The sequence below is a fragment of the Chiloscyllium plagiosum genome, unplaced genomic scaffold (assembly GCF_037043375.1).
Source record: "Chiloscyllium plagiosum isolate Xiang-an unplaced genomic scaffold, Cpla_swu_hap1 HiC_scaffold_2, whole genome shotgun sequence".
Taxonomy (NCBI): Eukaryota; Metazoa; Chordata; class Chondrichthyes; order Orectolobiformes; family Hemiscylliidae; genus Chiloscyllium; species Chiloscyllium plagiosum.
In genome coordinates this window covers 72,849,577-72,864,958 of record NW_028270140.1, presented here as the reverse complement: position 1 = coordinate 72,864,958, position 15,382 = coordinate 72,849,577, and the positions used below count along the sequence as shown (strand labels likewise).

The 15,382-nt window shown below is 39.9% G+C and overlaps 1 long non-coding RNA gene across 1 annotated transcript in view; it reads right to left on the bottom strand.

The window, feature by feature from the left end:
- Positions 1–925: 925 nt before the first annotated feature.
- The window catches only part of LOC148151917 (uncharacterized), a 39,475-nt gene continuing 25,018 nt past the window's right edge, over positions 926–15,382 (bottom strand). The window contains exon 3 of the long non-coding RNA XR_015759113.1: positions 926–1,182. This is a non-coding gene — a long non-coding RNA (uncharacterized LOC148151917). The remainder of the gene's footprint in view (positions 1,183–15,382) is intronic.

Genomic DNA, 15,382 nt, shown 5'->3' with positions numbered 1-15,382 from the left:
AATGTCACCAGCTGTTCTACAATAATGTATTTAGTTTTCAGCATGAGATTTAATTTTAAAGCAATTTTACATTTAAGAAATGTTTTCTTCAAGATGTCAAATTCTGTGTTCTGCTTGTCACATCTCTCTAACATTAAATCTGAGATAGTAAAAACTCTCCTGTAATTTCTATATAATTTAGTTATTTATTCTTAATACTATTAAACTGTTTAAATTTACAGCACCTCAATGCTGTTTGTAATCTATTGGTTCTTAAACTTTAAATCTTGCAATTATCTCAATGCTGCTTACTTATCTTGTGTAATGTCTCTCTAAGCTTTTTAACTGTGCATGATAGAGCACTATTCATGAGGGATAGACTGTTGCAACTTAAAGTTAACAATGCACCAGTACTAGATAAGATGTATCTAATGATATTGAAGGAAGTGAGAGTGAAATTTCAAGGGTACTGGTCATCATTTTTCAATCTTCCCTAGACTCTGGAGTGGTGCGAGAAGAATGGAAGATTTCAAACATCACACTCTTATGTAAGGATAAGCCCAGAAATTACAGCCTAATCTGTTTAACATCAATTGTGGAGAAGCTTCTAGAAACAATTATTCAGGATAGAATTAGTAGTCACATGGAAAAACATGGACTGATTAGGAAGAACCAACAAAATTTGTGAAGGGGAAATCATGTTTAACTGACCTGCAGAAGAAAGAGCTGAGGGTAATACTATTGATGTGGTGTACATGAGCTGTCAGAAGGCATTCGATATTTTACCACACAACAGTCAGGTGAGAAAATTACAGCTCATGAAATAAAAGGGACAGTAGCAATGTGGATACAAAATTGTCTGAGTAATAGAAAACAGAGAGAAATAGTCAATATTCTTGTGCATTTAATTGTGTAAGATCATTCACAGGCTGATGCATCTGAAAGTTAAGAACATGAGCATGAAGATGCCATTGAGGCTGTACGCTCCAAAGTTGTCAGGCTGTATTGTAAGAGCTAGTAAAAAGAACAAGAGTCAAATTATGTTAATCACCACTTACATGGAAAATGATAGGAAGGTAAAGGACACAAGTATCTTGTACAAGACAAAATCAGAGAGTGGAATACCAGTCATGAATCACAGATGTGCCACCTCACCGTGTAGATCTGGCTATAGTTCAGGCTTTCACCCATCACTTGAGTAACCTGTTAAAGACACAAAAGTTACATTGATTATTTCAACACCCCAACTAGAAAGCCTTCTTCTTAGTCCTGATATTTCTTCACAGTTTAGTACTTCCATGCTATATGATTGCTGCAGATCAACTTGAGCAAGTCTGCTGAGTGTTGTAGCATTTTGACTCACGTGATACTGGTGGCTGTTCTCTGTTCCTGGTGCCCTTGGAAAGGGAGCACACAGTGTCCACCAACACCCTCAAAGCATTTTGAGACAGGTGGGCAGCACAAAGCCTTGAGCATATTATCTTGCCTTCCAACACTATTCTGATTTAGTCCCCTCCCTTGTTCCTCGACTTCCTGCTTTTTTTTTGTTAGTGTCACACAGCCCTGATGGTCAGGGTTGGAATTATGTGGCTGGGTGTTTTGCTAAATTGGTGGTGAATTATTCGCTTTAAAATAGAATTTGAGTTCTTACATTATTTGGTGATTTTTTTTTAAAGTTGAGTTTGTCCTCCGTGGTGAGGTTAAGTTGGCTTCAGGAATGCAAAGGGGTCCAGAAGGGAAGGGTGGAAACTGATGTTTCTGCTAAACTACGGGCTTTAAAAAACATTTTAAATCTCTGAAAGTCTTTTGCTGTCTAATTCCAAATATGGATGTCAGTATATGGGTATCACCCCAATTTATGAATGTCTAACAAATAAATACTTGCACTTACGAATGAGATTCCTTACAGGGGTATAATTTTTAAAATCCAACAGACCATATGTTTCCTGTACGCGTGTGGCTATTATCATGCATTGTGTTCTGATTTGTGTACAAATTGATTTGTAAACAGTCTGGAGACTTCACAACCTGGGGTCTGCCTGTGACTAAATAGTATACCTTAGTGGAGCACAGTTCATGGTCTTGCAGTACTGGAACCAGAGTCTCTCAAAGCTTCTGTGGGACTGTCTTCTGCAGTCATGCCCTGGTCCAAGTTGACTTGGCAACTCACGATGACCTCTTGTTGCCATCTCTTGAAAACAGTACATCCCTTCTCTCCCAGGCGACGTGAAGGAGAATGCCTGAGCAGACGTCACTAAAACTTGAAGCTAACTTTAAATAGTTTCAGAAATCTCCAAGAGGAGGTGGGGGTGATGAGGAGAGGTTGAATAGTGCTGTTAGGTTGCAGAGAGTGAAGTGCTGACAGGTGTCATTTTAATATGGCACCTGGAAGATTAAACCTTCCTCAAAGTTCCCCAGTCAGGAGCAGAACTACCTGAATATAAAATTTGGCATTTTACCCACATGTAAATATGTCATAAACTGAGATGAACATAATCACATGGGAAAACTCAATTCACTCTCTGAGTAGAAGTCCCTCCCACCTTTATACTCAATCCACCCTTGATCTCATAGTCCCCCATTCTCTCTTATTTCAGTCTTTATTTTTATTAAAAATGTATTCGTCTAGCCTAGTTCAGTGGGTTGGATGGCCAGTTGTGATGCAGACAGCATGAGTTCAATTCCCACATGGATTGAGATTACTTTGAAGAGTTTCTCTATCTCAATCTCTCCTCTTGCCTGAGGTGTGGTGACTCTCAGGTTAAACCACCACCTCTCTTTAATGAGTCTGACAGGACCATGGTGACTTAATAGTTTCATCTCATACACTTTACGAAAATCTTTAAATTTGTCTTCCATTTTGTCTTCTTTTGGCTGTTTCCCACTGAAATGGCAGAAAATATAAAAACAGCAATGCATTTTGATTAGCTAGGAACTGGTTTAAAAACTATTTTTCAGATCCATTAGAAGATCAGTTTTCTGCAAATCCAACTTGACAATGTAATAAATGTAAGTGGTTATTTTCCTCATCATATATGTGACTGTAACAGGCTCTTGTGGCACAGTGGCAGTCTCCATATCCTTAGGGCAGAAGGCCTAGGTTTAAGTCTTACCCGCTCCAGAGGGGTGTCGTATCACATCAACTGGTTTATTAAAAATATCTGCACAAGACTGGATGTTAGTATTTATGCAAGGTCCTCATCTACCATCAAGACCTGAAATGTTAAAGGTCAAAATTGGCAGGCATGGCACAAAAAATGAACCACTCCAAGCAATGACCATCTCCTATAAGAAATAGTCTGACCATTGTCCCTTGACATTGAATGGACACTATCAACATCCTGGGGGGTACCATTGACCAGAAACTCAGCTGGTCCAGCCACAAACAGTGGCTACAAGAGCAAGTCAGATGCAAGAAATACTGCAGTAAGTAATTCACCTCCTGATTCCCCAAAGACTGTCCACCATCTACAAGGCACACGTTAAAAGTGTGATGGAATACTTCCCACTTATCTGGATGAATGCATTCCAACAACACTCAAGAAGCTCAACATCATCCATGAAAAAGCATCCTGCTTGATTGGCAGCATATCGACAAGCATCTACTCGCTGCACCACCAATGCTCAGTAGCAGCAATGTGTATTATCTCCAAGATGAACTTCAGAAATTCACCAAAGATCTTTAGACACACCTTCCAATCCACAACCACTTCCATCTGGAAAGACAAAGGCAGCAGATAAATGGGAACATCATCACCTGCAAGTTCTCCTTCAAGCAACTCACTGTCCTGACTTTAAAATATATTGCCATTCCTTCACTGTTGCTAAAATCCTGAAATTCCCTCTTTTAGGTTATTCTGGATCAATCTACAGCACACATGCTGCAGCAGTTCAAGAGGCAGTTGACCACCATCTTCTCAAGAGCAATGAAGGACAAGCAATAGATGCTGGCCAGCCAGAGACACCCATGTCCCTCAAGAGAATATTTTTAAAAATCTCTATTCTAACTGCTTGTCTACTTTTTGCAACCAACCGAGTGAGTTAAAATTCCACCCCCACACATTCCTCACATCTGCAAATTTTTAAACACCTACAGAGATACATGTTGGACAAAACTCCCATTACTGTATTGATAACAGTTTAAACTACTTCTACGGTGTGACTAAATTGACTCATAACCCGACCCTCTTCAAAGAAAATAAACACATGAAAATAGAAAATTGAAAAATGAAATACAGGGAAACTTTCCTATTAATTATTCAAACACTTTACAACGAGAAAGTCTAGATGGAATTCTGTTTCTTTTTACAGAACTGAACTCATTAATGTGAAACCTAAAACAAAGCAGATAGACTACTTGTCTGACACTTGAAAAGACTTCAAACCTCAAAAAAAGGAACTGAAATTATTAATGTATTTGAATGCATAATACAATTGTATAGAACTCACAACACTGAATGGAAAAAAGGTTCTTTGAAGTAAACCATCAAAAAAACCTGGCTGAATATAAAAAGGAACAAGCTGGGCCAGTCTCAGTTCTGGAAATTACAAAATACAATTCAAGCTCTTCCATCTGGGGAGGATATCAAGAGGAGATGGGTTGCCAGACTTCACAAAACTCATTGTTTTAGGATATGGGGTAGCAGATTTAAAACTTTAATCAAATCTCTCATTTGTCTTCACTTATGTGAGGAGAATGGCCCCATCTTCTCCAAACTATTCACTTAGTGAAGTTCCTCACCATATATGTGTGAACAACATCATGGTTTAGAAATCTGAACTTGCTTTATGCATTTTGAAAGAGGAAAAGAAAAACAAAAATGGCCAGAAGGATAGGTGGTATGAGCAAACATGTGAATTAGGTACAGAAGTAGGCCATTCTCTTCTTCAATCCTGTTCCACCATTCAATAAAATCATAGCTAAACTGTTTGTGCTTTGAATTTCATGGCCTTGATGACCTTTTCCTTACCTAACAATAATCCATCTGCCTCTGCCTGAAAAATATATAATAACCCCACCTCCACTACCTTCTGAGTTAGAGTTCCAAAGTCACGCAACCCTCTGGGAGAAAAACGTTCTCTTCACTTGTGCTCGAACAGGGCAACCCTTAATTTTAAATTATGTCTCCTTGTTGTGGACTCATCCACATGAGTCAACATTCTTCCCAACTCCTTGTCAAGACCTTTTTGAATTGGAACCTTTGATATTTCAATCAAATCAACCATTGCCAATCACACCAAGCCCATAATCAATATTTCTAATCTCACTTCATAAGACGACCTGCCCATTCCAGGTATCAATCCAGTAAACATCCACTGATCACTTACAACACATTTGTATCCTTCCTTAAATAAAGAGACAGAACTGCATACAATATTAGAGTCATGCCCTGTATAACTAAAGAATACATCTTTACTTTTATATTTAATTCCTCTTGTAATAAAGTATAGTATTCCCTTACCTTCTTAAACATTTACTATGTCAGCATACTAACTTTCTGCGATGAGTACATCTAGATCCCTCTGTGTTGCAGAATTCTGCATTGAAATGCTGATATGGAATCATACCTTCCATGTTCAGCAAGGTTTCAAAATAGTCATCCAGGGACTATCTCTGAACTAAAATAGTTCTCTCATGTTTGGGACAAAATCGTAGGGAGTACATTTTTATATGAAAGATCAACATGCAACACCATTCATTTCAGATTATTCTTTTTGGTTTTACTTTTAAATATTTCTTCTTTTACCGAGTTTTTAATACCTTTGCTTAACATATAAGTACATGAATTAGTAGAAGGATTCAGCCCATCTAAATATCCACTCTGCTATGTAACAAAGTCATGGTTGAACTATTGTAGCTGTAGCTGAACTTTTCCTTATATGCCCAATAATCATTGACTACTATTGTTGGTTAAGAATTTGTCTACCTTGCCTCAAACTATTTAATGGCTCTGCCTCCATCCCTCTCAAGACAAGAGTGTTCTAAAGATTCACAACCCTTTGAGAGAGAAAGAAAACATCCTCTGTGCCTTTGTTCTAAATGGGTAATACCTTATTTTCACATTGCGATCCTAGTTCTTGTCTCTCGAAGAAAGGGGAACATCCTTTTAAGCATTCAACAAGTCAAGTACCATCAAAATCCTGTAAGTTTCATTAATTTCACCCCTTATTCCTCTAAACACTCATGGATATAGGACTAGCCTGTCCAAGTTTTCTTCATAAGCTAATATCTGACCTTCCATTTCAGATACCAGTCAAAATAAACTCTCAGAAATACTTCTCATATGCTTTTACATGCCTTCTTATCTAAGAAGAGCAAAACTGTACATTTACATGCTTTCTGATGTAAGGAGAGCAAAAATGTACATAATACACCAGATATGGCCTCAACAGTTTCCTCCGGGTGCTCCGGTTTCTTCCCACAGTCCAAAGATGTGCAGGTCAGCTGAATTGGTCATGCTAAATTGCCCATAGTATTAGGTGCATTAGTCAGAGGGATATGGGTCTGGATGGGTTACTCTTCGGAGGGTCAGTGTGGACTGGTTGGGCCGAAGGGCCTGTAGGGAATCTAATCTAATCTAATCTAAACACTGCTCTGAACAACTGTCGCACTGCACATCTGGTATACCACTCATCACATGATGCCAAACCAAAAACGAGTCATTAATGCCCACCCCCGCTTCATTTTAAACATCAAATCCTCTATCCATGTTAATATGTTACGCCCAAAACACGAGCTCTTATTTTGCACAGTAACATTTGATGAGACATCTTGTGAAATGCCTTCTGAAAAACTAAGTACATACACTGCTTCCACTTTACCTATAGTTACTTGCTACTTCCTCAAAGACCTCTAATAAATTAGTGAAATGTGAATTCCTTTTCACAAAACCATGTTAATTCTGCCTGATTGTGTTAAAGTTTTCTAAGTGCCCTGCTATATTCTCCATAATAATAGAATCCAGCACTTTCCCTTTGAGAAATGTTAGCTCATTGGTCTGTAGTTTCCTGATTTCTGTCTCTGTCTCTTTGAAAAGAAGAATCAAGTTCACCATTTTCCACTCTGATAGGACATTTCCAGAATCTAGATAATTTTGGAATATTAAATTAATGTATCCATTATCCCAGCAATCACTTCTTTTAACACCAAAGATGAAATTCTTTAAAGCTATGAGATTTGTCAGATTTCAGTTCCAACATTTATCTTAATACTTTTTTCCCTGATGATTGTAATTAATTCATTCATAGAATCTCTGCAGTGCAGAAAGAGGCCTTTCAGTCTATCAAGTCCACATTGATGAGCTGATGAGCATCCCACCTAGCTCCCCACCCTAACCCTGTATTTATTATGGCTGACCCATCCAGCCTGCACGTCCCTGGACACTACAGGGAAATTTAACATGATCAATCAACCTAACTATCTTTGGACTGTGGGACGAAACTGGAGCACACACAGACAGAGGGACAATGTGCAAACTCCACACAGACTGTTGCCCGTGACTGGAACCAAACCTGGGTCGCTGGTGCTTTGAGGCAACAGTGCTAACCACTGAGCCACTGTGCCACCTATTAATTTTAAAGGTACTTGCTCCCATTCACATTCTGATTTACAACTATTTCTGAAATGTCATTTGCATCTTCTACAATAATACTTACTCTTCACCTTTTTAAACACAATCATTTACTGTCTGCATTTTTATTTCAAACTGGCCTTCTATCATACTCTAATTTCACTCTCCTTTTTAATCCTTTAGTCGTTCTTGTTGTTCTTTATATTCTGTTAAACCTTCTGACCTGCCATCATCAGACTTTGAATATTCTCATTCCAATTTTATCAGTAATTCTGTTATTCCCACCTTTGAATACATTTGACACTCAACCTATGGTGGATGAACAATTATTTCCATATTTCAGTAAGTGTACTGGTGTGAAATAATTTGCTTGTAATGAATGTTATCTCATGTAATTTGTAGAAATTTTGTAGAATGTCAATAACAGCAATGATTGCATCATTTTTCTTAGATACTCAACAAAGCAGGGAAGATAGTTTTCAGAAAAACATGGTAGCAAAAGATAAGTTTAAGCTATTAAGAAATAAAATTGAATTTATTTAGTGCTTTATCACGTCAAGGAAACATTTCAAAATGCTTCAGCTCGTGAATTTATTTTTGGATTGTCGTTGTTGTTGCCATGTGGGTATTTACGAAAGGGAAGCGTTATGACAACAACAAAAAACAAAGAAAATAGACCTTTATATTCAACGGGATGTGTTCCATGCAATAGGGCTCTTGAGTCATATGACTTGCAAATGTTCCTGTTCTGTGTACCTGACAGATACTTCTGCTTACTTTAGGATGCCTTTCTTTAGGATGCCTTATACTTGTGAAGTCAGTTAACTTTAGTTCCCCTGGATAGAAACCCAAATGTCAAGTATTTTCATAGTTATGCCTTTGATTGACACAGTAAAGAAAAGAGAAGATGTGACTCACAATGGAAGAATAATAGGTTCACACTAAATCCTTTCTAAGTTGAAGGTCCCCAAACATTTAAAGGTTGTGTTCATTTGATTAGATTTTTCCAGAGAGAATTAAAGAAAATTGAAGCATGAATAAATGGTGCAACTCCTAATGATTATCATACAATGAAAGTGTGCTGGGACAGGAACAATAACTTACAATTCTGTAGGATTTCTGCATCAATGACCATCTTGGAGCACTTTACAAAGGGTCGGGTGGATATTCATCAGGAAGTGAATAAATCTTAAGTGCATATCCTCAAATATGTGCCACAACGTATAGTACAATAGGGACACAGCATACTTCAGTAAAAGAACCAAGGCAGAGAGATTTCAGCCATCTTGAGTTTCAAGGGAGCAATGTGACAGAGGATGGCCTCTACTTTAGTGCTAGAAGTATTATGGATAAGACAGATGAGTCAAAGACATGGAATAACATGTGGAATTGGATAATGCTACCATCACAAAGACATGGTACAAGACTGGTAACGCAACTTTCCAGAGCATTTACAAATTCATTAAGCACAAAAGGGTAACTAGGGAGAGAATAGGGCCCCTCAAAGATCAGCAAGCCAGCCGATGTGAGGAGCCGCAGGAGATGGAGGGGAGATACTAAACAAGTACATTGCATCAGTGTTTACAGAGGAGGAGGTGCTGGATGTCTTGAAATGGATAAATCCTCAGAGTACAATGAGATCTTGATCAGATGGGCCAATGGGTTGAGGAGTGGTAGATGGAGTGCAGGTTCATATTTCCTTGAAAGTAGAGTCGCAGGTAGATAGGATAGTGAAGAAGGCGTTTGGTATGCTTTCCTTTATTCATCAGAGTATTGAATATAGGAGTTGGGAGGTCATGTTGCAGCTGTACAGGACATTGGTTAGGCCACTTTGAAATGTTGTATGCATTCTGGTCTCCTTCCTATCGGAAGGATGTTCTGAAACTTGAAAGGAGTCAGAAAAGATTTACAAGGATGTTGCCAGGGTTAGAGGATTTGAGCTGTGGGGAGAGGCTGAATAGGCTGGGGTTGTTTTCCCTGGAATGTCGGGGGCTGAGGGGTGACCTTATAGAGGCTTATAAAATCACGAGGGGCATGGAGAGGATAAATAGAGAAAGTCTTTTCCCTGGGGTGGGGGAGTCCAGACTGGAGGGCATAGGTTTAGGGTGAGAGGGGAATGATACAAAAGGGACCTAGGGGGCAACTTTTTCACAAAGATGGTGGTGCATGTATGGAATGAGCTGCCAGAGAAAGTGGTGGAGGTTAGTAAAATTGCAGTATTTAAAAGGCATCTGGATGGGTATATGAATAGAAAGTGTCTAGAAGGATGTGGGTCAAGTGCTGGCAAATGGGTCAAGGTTAGGTTAGGATATCTAGTCAGCATGGACGAGTTAGATCGAAGGGTCTGTTTCCATGCTGTACTTCGATATGACTCTATAGGATCCTCAGGCAGGACAAGGGATGGTGTAAAGAGGAAATTATGTTGCATTATGAACTAAAAGATCAGTTACTGCAGTAAGGAGGGATGATAGATTAGAATGGCCTTCAAATGAAGTGTTGTGCATAGAGTTGAAGGAGAAAGGAGGGCAGTTACATTGCTAGGAAGGTATTATAGGCTCTCAAATACTCAACAGGCAATGGAGGAGCAGACAGGTAGTTAGTTCACTGAGGTATGTAAGTGTTATATTAGGGGATTTCAACTTCCCTAAATTTAGTTGGGGGAGTCATTGTGTGGGGGTTTAGAGGATGCAGATCCATAAGTCCAGCTGAGCTATTTTCAAGGCTGCTGTCAGAGACAAGAACATAATTACAGGGGTTCTTATGCAAGTTTTTAATTCCTCTCTGATCATATGCAGAACTGCTAGAAGATTGATGGACAATTAATACCATCCCATTTTTCAAGACAGGTGGTCAAGACAAATCAAAGTTAAAAATCACACAACACCAGGTTATAGTCCAATAGGTTTAATTGGAAGCACACTAGCTTTCGGAGCGTCACTCCTTCATCAGGTGATAGTGAAGGAGCGATGCTCCGAAAGCTAGTGTGCTTCCAAATAAACCTGTTGGACTATAACCTGGTGTTGTGTGATTTTTAACTTTGTACACCCCAGTCCAACACCGGCATCTCCAAATCAAGATAAATCAGGGAATTGTAGAACCAGTGAATCTCACATCAGTGGTAGGGAAACTGTTGGCATGTTGTGGTTCTGTTCGCCGAGCTGGAAGTTTTTGTTGCAAACGTTTCGTCCCCTGGCTAGGCGACATCATCAGTGCTTGGGAGCCTCCTGCGAAGCGCTTCTTTGATGTTTCCTCCGGTGTTTGTAGTGGTCTGTCCCTGCCGCTTCCGGTTGTCAGTTTCAGCTGTCCGCTGTAGTGGTTGGTATATGGGTCCAGGTCGATGTGTTTGTTGATGGAGTTTGTGGATGAATGCCATGCCTCTAGGAATTCCCTGGCTGTTCTCTGTCTGGCTTGCCCTATGATAGTAGTGTTGTCCCAGTCAAATTCATGTTGCTTGTTATCTGCGTGTGTGGCTACTAAGGATAGCTGGTCGTGTCGTTTTGTGGCTAGTTGATGTTCATGTATGTGGATTGTTAGCTGTCTTCCTGTTTGTCCTATATAGTGCTTTGTGCAGTCCTTGCATGGTATTTTGTACACTACATTAGTTTTGCTCATGTTGGGTATCGGGTCCTTCCATAACGGCACACAAACCAACAGCCACGCTCAGACAACAACTCACCAGAATGAAGGACCCGATACCCAACATGAGCAAAACTAATGTAGTGTACAAAATACCATGCAAGGACTGCACAAAACACTATATAGGACAAACAGGAAGACAGCTAACAATCCGCAGACATGAACATCAACTAGCCACGAAATGACACGACCAGCTATCCTTCGTAGCCACACACGCAGATAACAAGCAACATGAATTCGACTGGGACAACACTACTATCATAGGGCAAGCCAGACAGAGAACAGCCAGGGACTTCCTAGAGGCATGGCATTCATCCACAAACTCCATCAACAAACACATCGACCTGGACCCAATATACCAACCACTACAGCGGACAGCTGAAACTGACAACCGGAAGCGGCAGGGACAGACCACTATAAACACCGGAGGAAACATCAAAGAAGCGCTTCGCAGGAGGCTCCCAAGCACTGATGATGTCGCCTAGCCAGGGGATGAAACGTTTGCAACAAAAACTTCCAGCTCGGCGAACAGAACCACAACAACGAGCACCCGAGCTACAAATCTTCGCACAAACTTTGAAAACTGTTGGCATTTTGAGCCATAGAATCCCTACAGTGTGGAAGCAGGCCATTCAGCCCACACTGATCCCTTGAGGAGCATCCCACACAAGCCCCATGGCTAATCCAGCAACCTGCTCATCTTAGGGCTGTGAGAGGAAACCGGAACACCTGGAAGAAACCCATACAGACACTGGGAGAATGTACAAATCCCACGAAGACTTTGTACATTGTGCTTGAGGGTGGAATCAAACCCAGGTCCCTTGCACTGTAAGGCAGCACTGCTAACGACTGAGATAATGTGCCAGCCAGAATCTGAAGGAAAAATGTTACCTCCATTTGGACAGGCTTCGTCAGGTAGCCAGCATGATTTTGACAGAGGAAGTATTGTCTAATAAATCTGATTGGATTTTTTAAGGAAGTGACCAGGTGTGTAGATGAGGTAATGCAGTTGATGTTGTTTTTATGGATTTCAGCAAAGCCTTTGGCAAGACTGACAAAAAAAGTTAAATCACATGGGATCCAGAGTAATTTGACAAGTTGGATCCAAAACCAGTCTAGAGGTTCGAGAGAATTTTATAGTAGATAGCTGTTTGTATGACTGGAGGCTTACTACTATAAAGATTAGATTACTTACAGTGTGGAAACAGGCCTTTGGCCCAACAAGTCCACACCAACCTGCCGAAGCGCAACCCACCCAGACCCATTCCCCTACACCTAACACTACGGGCAATTTAGCATGGCCAATTCACCTAACCTGCACATTTTTGGACTGTGGGAGGAAACCCACGTGGACAATGTGCAAACTCCACGCAGTCAGTCGACTGAGGTGGGAATTGAACCCGGGTCTCTGGCACTGTGAGGTAGCAGTGCTAGCCACTGTGCCACCCAGTATATATAAACAATACGGAAGAGAATGTGGAGTGATAATCAGTAAGCACAAAGATTGGCTGGATATTTAACAGTGAGGAAAAAGGTCTTAGGCTACAGGAGGATCTAGACTGATGGGCAGATAAGTGCAAGATGGAATTTAACCCTGATAATTACATGGTGATACACTTTGGAAGGAGGATCAAGACAAGGGAGTACTTAATGGATGTCAGGAAGGTCAGAGGTACAGTGGGATCTTAGGGTGCTTGTCCACTGATCCCTGAAGGTGGCAGGACAGGTTAATAGGGTAGTTAAGACTGCAAATAGGACACTTGCCTTTATCAGTCATGGCATAGATTGTAAGAACAAGGAGGTTATGTTGGAGCTATACATTTACATCACTTAGTTCAGTGGTGCTCAAGTCTCCTGGTGTGGATGCCGGCTATACGGTGTTTTGGACCCTCTGGCTGGGGAACCTCACCTCCTCCCTCAATTGGACTTTGAAGAGTGGTGTGTATTCTTGGCTGCCTTCCAAAAGACTGCACATGTCAGCACATATCTGAACAATATGAGGTCTGAATTATCTGAAGATTCAAAAGGCATAAGATCCTACCCACTATCTTTATTCAATCTAATATTTCATAAACCTGTTGTGTGCAGTCCTGGTGACCACACTACAGGAAGGATGTGACTGCAAGGAGATTCACCGGGATGTTGCCTTGGATGGAGCACTTTATGTTAAGGAGAGAGATTGGAAATGCTTGGGTTGTTTTCTTGCGAGCAAAGAAGGCTGAGAGGTGATGTGATTGAGCTGTATAAGATTATGAGGGAAATGGTCAGTGAGGATAGAAGTAGCTATCCTTAGGTGAAGTGTCAATAAAATAGAGATATCATTTTAAGGTGAAAGGGAGGAGGTTAAAAGGGGATTTGAGGCAAACTTTTCTTGCCCAGAGATTGGTGGGAATCTGAAATACGCTGCTCGAGAGAATAGTTCAGCCAAGAAACCTTACAAGCTTTAAAAAGTGTTTGAGTGAACGTTTGAACTGTCATAATATTCAAGGTTGTGGGCCAAGAGCTGGAAAGTGGGAGCATTGTGGATTGAATGTACATTGGACAGTGCAGGCTCGATGGGTCAAAGGGCGTCTTCTATATGAACATCCTGAATTACATGGTCTGGAGGCTGAATAAAACGGAGAATAAAAAATTGGTTGGTGAGGGTGTTGGAAGGGTGGGTAGTTTATAATATTGGTTAATTAACCACCACAGCTGTGAGGATGATTGATATGTTAATAACAGCAATAGATGTGGCCAATAGGTCTAACAGAGACATGAGCAATCATACTGCTGGGAATATTCTGTAGACCCTACTAGGCTGGTGGAGTTACAAGAACAAATATGGTGACAAATTGTCAACCCATACAAAATGACTACTAATGATAAGGGATTTCAACTAACCTTACAATTAAATGGGAAAAGATCATTTTAAAAGGTACAAATGATGCAGAGTTCTTAAAATGTATTCAGAAGAACATTTTAGACAATAGCAAGCCCAAGATGAGAAAGAACAGTAAAAAAAATCAAAATACCGTGGATGCTGGAAATCTGAAATAAAAATGAAAGGTGCTGAAAAAACTCAATAGTTTTGGTAGTCTGTGGAGAAACAAAATTAATGTTTTGATTTGAATCTGGTGATTCTTTAGGACTGAAGGATTGTAGAAATAGATTTATGTAATTGAAAAGAAGGAAAGGGAGGATGAAAAGCAAAAGGGAAGTTCTGGGATAGGGCAAATGGTGGAGAGATTAAATGACAAAGATGCTATGGAACAAAAGGGAATTAAATGGTAATAGATATAATAAAGAAGCAAAACATTTGTCCAGTGAATGTAATTGCCAGAAAAAAACATGATAAAACAGGTTCAAACCAATATTTGGCAAAGCAAAACAAGAAGCAAAATATATTAAAAGCGTTCATGGTCTGAAATTATTGAACTCTGTTAGAATACAGACAATTGTATGGTGTCTGACATGTTCATAATAATGGGTTAATGATCAATTGCTCATCAGGGATTAATTAACTCTGAGCTATTTTATTTAAAACAGTAAAATATATTTTAAGTTGTGAAGCAGACAGTACAGCAAAACAACTCATTTCTATGTGTCTAATTTGCAGACTAAAGAGAACTAACTGGCAAGCAGAGTCACAACACTGTGTACACACAATACATGGAGTCCTTAAAGTTGAAGGCTGTTAAAGGAAAGCCACACACGCTACAATATCTAATCAGAAGATGTGATACTCTTTCTCATGCTTGCATTGAACTTCAATGGAATACTATAGCAGACAAAATAACGATTGAATAGAAATTATATTTAAATAACCAACCTTTCTCTAAATTATCCCAGGCTCCACAGTCAAATTATCAATTACTTTGAAGATGAAAATTCTCAAATTTTTTCAGACACAAACACAGATGACAGTCACAGTGCTGGTTAAGATTCAGGCCAGAATGTGGCCATTCTAGTTGAGGAGCACTTATGAAATATTAGACTGGATAAGGATAGTGGGTAGGAACGTATGCCTTTTGAATCTTAAGATAATTCAGACCTCACATAGTTCAGATAGGTGCTGATAGGCGAACTCTTTTGGAAGGTAGCCAAAGAACAGACACCTCTGTTCAAAGTCCAACTGAGAGTGGAGGTGAGGTTCCCCAGCCAGATCGTAGAACTGGCATTCGCACCAGGAGACTTTAGCAGCGCTGAGCCAAGTG